This window comes from Thunnus maccoyii, chromosome 24 (assembly GCF_910596095.1).
Source record: "Thunnus maccoyii chromosome 24, fThuMac1.1, whole genome shotgun sequence".
Lineage (NCBI taxonomy): Eukaryota > Metazoa > Chordata > Actinopteri > Scombriformes > Scombridae > Thunnus > Thunnus maccoyii.
The window spans coordinates 417241-422226 of NC_056556.1; the positions used below are offsets into that span (position 1 = coordinate 417241).

The window sequence follows — 4986 nt, forward strand, 5'->3', positions numbered from 1 at the left end:
TCATCACATCATTTGCTAATCAGGCCTCATCTGTGTTACCTGCATTCTTACCTGTGTTTGTTTACACATTATGGCGCCATCTGGTGGTTCAGTTCAAACACATCAATCCAGCCAAAACAACAAACCTCAAATGAATTTCACACAAATTGTATCAAAGCTAAATAATAAGAGTTGAAGTGCAGCTCTTCATTCAGTCCATGTGGCCGTAGTGTGTTTCATTTATGTTTCCACAACGTTTCAGAAGCAACAGATCCAGAAGCCACCTCGCTTATTGCAGCTCACTTTCTCAAAGTCTTGGAAGTGAAGACTAGAAATTGTGTGTCTGTGTTGTAGAAAATGTTTTGCTGCAGGAGAAGTTGGATCCTGTCTCCTAATAGTGTTTTTGTGTTGTGAAATCTGAATTTTCAACGGTGCTTTTGTCTTCAACACAAACATCAAGCACATGGACATTTCAGCATATAAACACCTGACTGGTGGCACAGTTATACGTCCCTTTACATTAAAGGTCTGAGCTGAATGAGGATGTCTCAACTCTTTAGTGCAGCTTGTGTTGTTGCAATAAACGCATGAATAACAAGGAGAATTCAGCTTATCATGGACTTCTGGGCAGCTTCTCACATCTGAAGAGACCAGAATGTCTTGAAGAGTTTTTCCTCTCTTGTTTGCAAAAAGAAGCTGCTGTCTGAACTCATTTCAACTCTAAATCACAAAACTTTTAAAACATCTTCACTTCTCATCAAAGACTTGGAAATTTCTTTCATTCAAATACTAAAATATGAGTTTTTATAAAATCACATTGTGACCACTACTTGCTATGAATTGGACTAAGTGTCAAATAAATAGCTACACCAATATCTTACGTATCGGCCCTTTAAGGAGGATGATCAGTAAAACACAAGTTCAACTAGTGAAAATAGAGACAAAGAGTTTATTTCTCATATTTCTTAGATTTTATCAATAATAAAATAAATAAATATATATACCCCTTCAAAATAAAACAATAGACCAAATTAAATGTTTTCCCTTTTTCCAGAGCTCTTCAAATATTAAACCACATAAATAAATAAATCAATTAATAAATGAAATGAAATTGTCCAGCCTTCAGTCTTTTTGTTAATAGCCGGATAGTATCACTTTCGGTTCAATATCATTTTAAAGTCCTTCTTTATGTCCTCAGATGCGAATAGTTTAGTTTCCTTGAAAGTTTTGTTCAGTTCAGTTCCTTTTTTTCTCTTTTGTGTATTTTGCTGAAGCTTATCTGTAATCCAGAGATCTGGATCGTCCGAGTCCAGCAGCGTCTTGGCTCTGACTCTCCCAGACGCGACAGCCGTGGTCGGTGATAAACCTCCCGCCTGCTGGAGTCCTCTCTCAGAAAATCCATCATCAAAAACACCAACCTGCACACCGTACAAGTTCACTTCACTTCATGTCAAATTCTCCTTTTAGTAGCACATTTATCAAGATCTTATGCTTATTTTCTAACCTTTTATCAGCTTATTACTGGCTTAAATGTTCACAGAATCAACATAAAAACATGCTCATGAATGGAAAATAAAATTCACAAGACAATGATTTCTGTCAGCAATAATATCTCACATCTCATATCAGTCAGAAAATGCACATCACACATTTTTACAGTGCTTGTGTTTAAGTTAAAAACAACACGTTTCTCCGTTTGTTTGTTTTTTCATCCACCGTCATAAAGTGAGCATGAGCTAACATGGATTTTTAAGCTAGCACTGAATAGAATAGTCATCAAAAACACATCTAATAGCGATCCTCCTTCATCTTCTGCTAATCAATAATATCCCGGAACGAGGTAAGTCTCTTCTGGACAACTTTAACACTGATTTCAACAAGTACAACAACTTTTCCTCTCTTTCACTCGCTGGCTTGCACACATACTGGACTCCGTTCGCTTGTTTGTGTCTCTCTTACTCCCCCACCTTCTTTCTCCTGCATCGTTTCTGACAACAGCCCGTACTGCAGGCGCTTACCGCCACCCTCTGGACTTTTAGTCAAACTACAACAATGACTCAAAAAATGTGGGTTACATATCAATCAGTGTTTAGAGTCTGTTACATTTATGGGGGTTACATTAAGAATGGAGACAATCAACATATTTCTTTTTTTCTTACATTAACTTGTTACTGATTGGTTAGAGTAAAATAAAACAAAATTAAAGCTGCAAGCAGTGTTGAACAGGCCCTCGCCCTTCTGTGCACGTCAGGCTGCGGTACAATCGAAGGCTTCTGTCACGGGCGTGTAGATGTCGTCAGACCCGAGCTGATTTCAGACAGTGCAAGAAGGAGATAAACATCACTTCCTTTGTCCACTATTTTGCCTGCTGCTGGGGCTGCTTCGCTGAAATTTCGTAGGGGGCGCTATTCAGCCAGTTTGCATCACTGATGGAATATTGTCATGTAGACGTGTTCAGGCCGGGACTCTTATCAAACATGTAAAGTTTGGTGCAGACTGGAGCATTTACAATAAAGTTATAGCAACTTCCTCTGTCATGGCGAAACATCTCAACGGTGTGAGGATGAGAGTTTCCTGCAGGGTGAGACATGTCTGTCTCGCTCACACCTGTGGCATCAAAATTATGCAAGTTTTGGGCCCATTCACTTGAATTTAAATTAGTAAATTGAAAACTCTTGATGAGTTTGTGTGTAAAACAAATTAATTTCCTAATTTTCATCAAGTCTATTTTTAGAAAAGTAAAGACTTTTAACCCACATGACCTGGTCAAAGTTTGATTGACATGTGTACTGTCAGGTGTGTAGAGACAATAAGTAACTGCAGCTGGACACAGAAAAATACTCATATATTTGAATGGAGAGTGTGAGCGAACCGCTAGGTGCTCGGGTCCTAATAAAGGAAAAACTGCAGTACAGAGCTACAAATTTTAGTTTTGATGGTATTTTTCTGCAGCACTTTATCACTAAACTGTCACTCTCACTCCATTTTTTCTCTTCCCCTCATAGGTCATCCCCACTACTGAATTATAAATATAAGACCTATAATTATTGTAAAATAAATGATAATAACACCAAACTTCATACAAAGTTTGTATATAATGTACTGTATGTATATAGGCCTTTCTGCTGTATCCTACAAAAATGAGCTGCATTCAACTCCCACACCAGTGGCGGCTGGTGACTCACAAAATTGGGGAGGACAGGAGGAAAACCAACATGGTATCAAACAAACACATCAAACTATATCATTGTCCCCCACCTCATATTGTGGTGGCCACTTTAGTTACATAAGTGGCGCTAGAGAGCACATTTGGGCACTTTGGGGGTTAATTTTTACATTTTAACAAATTCTTTACCAGACCTGATGTGCGTGACAAATTTGGTGAGTTTTTGAGCATGTTTAGGGGGTCAAATTTAGGTCTGAAGTGGCGGAATAATAAGAAAGAAACAAACAAACACACAAAATACAATACAATACTTTCAGTGCTCAGGCCCTAATAACCTCTACTCCAAAACGGAAATCTGCTTTCATGGATACAATGTCTTGCAGCTGTAAATGCACTCAGGACGCATTGTGATCAGATGTCAGCAGGTGTAAATGCAATCCGTACAGTATGACACATTGATAAGAAACAAAAGGTCCCAGTAAGGTGAAAGGTCACCTGGCTCCACCTCTTCCAGACAGCTAAAGCAACCTCCGTAAAAGCTCCAAGTAGTAGCAGTAACTACAAGTCTTCCCCTGCAAAAAAGTGAATGACGTCGGTTGATGGCAGCAGTTTCTGTGACCTGGGACACCATATGTTTGTTGACAAGTCCGCCAGCTCCACCCAGCTCATTTGCATATTGGGATCCTATCACAATGTGGGCACAGCTGAGAAAAGCAGAAGGCGTTTTAATAGCAGGTGTCAATGCAAAGAGCCATTGATCAGATGTCATTATCCAGATAATGTATCCAGATACAGATCACATGTTAATAGCAGGTGTAAATGGGGCCAGTGTGTCAGAGACTCTGGAGAAGGACAGAGTGCCAGCAGGACAGTCCACATAAGCTCCCATACTTTTCACTACAAACATGTTTTACAATAAAACTCTATCATTCAATACATAAACAAAGCAAGAAAAAATAATAGTCTTATTATCATTATTTCCATTTCACAGAATAATCATCAGCCTTATTTAACAAGTTTCAAATGCTGCTATTGGTCCAACCAACATAGATAATATGTTGAGTATATTATAATTCTATATATTGAAGCATAAAAGTGTCATCCTTCCATTTAGTCTTGATTTATCTTTCTAAAGTTTAGCAGCTGCAGCATTATTTGGATTTGTACTGATTGATAGACGTGCAGAGAGTGAAACTGCGCCCCCTACAGGTCAGAAGGAAGCACTGACATATGAATGAAAATGTGTTTAGTTGAAGTCATCCAGATTGAATAGTTGGAGTTTGTTTGTGTCTCAGCTGCAGGCAGCAGCAGCGTGAGGACAGACAGCAGGATGAAGACGCTCAGCAGCCGACGACTCGTCATGTTTCAGCCCAACTGAAGAATCAAACACAACAACAACACGTGATCAGAGGATTTGAAACTCTGAAACTTGTCATCATTTCTCTTCAGTGCAGCATCAGTCTTTCATTTCAAACTAGTTTGAAAATCTGGTTTACCTTCTACTTCAAGCTCCTGAAATCAAACTAACTCAAATCTGACAAAACCAAACCAAGAGCTGTTTGATTCTTTTACTTTCTATTTTTATATTATTCATTTCATTTATTATTATTATTATTATTATTATTATTATTATTATTATTATAAGAGCAGAAACAGATGTGATTTGTCTTTTTGATTGGAGATAAATGTCCAATCAGAAGCAGAGACATCCAGATATTAAAAGAACAACATAAAAGCAGCAAATATACAAAAATCCCTGAAAGAAAGAAGCAAATATACGGTTCAGATTTCAACATAAATGTGGATTGTAAAGCTGCGACACAAATAAAGTTTGATTTTCC

The 4986-nt window shown here is 38.1% G+C and overlaps 2 protein-coding genes across 3 annotated transcripts in view; one reads left to right on the forward strand and one right to left on the reverse strand.

Annotated features, from left to right (window-relative positions):
• LOC121891677 (NLR family CARD domain-containing protein 3-like) overlaps positions 1-4986 on the forward strand; it is a 408525-nt gene that overhangs the window by 214034 nt on the left and 189505 nt on the right. The window lies entirely within an intron of this gene.
• The window catches only part of LOC121891683 (NLR family CARD domain-containing protein 3-like), a 110603-nt gene that overhangs the window by 76815 nt on the left and 28802 nt on the right, over positions 1-4986 (reverse strand). The gene's annotated exons all lie outside the window — the stretch shown is intronic.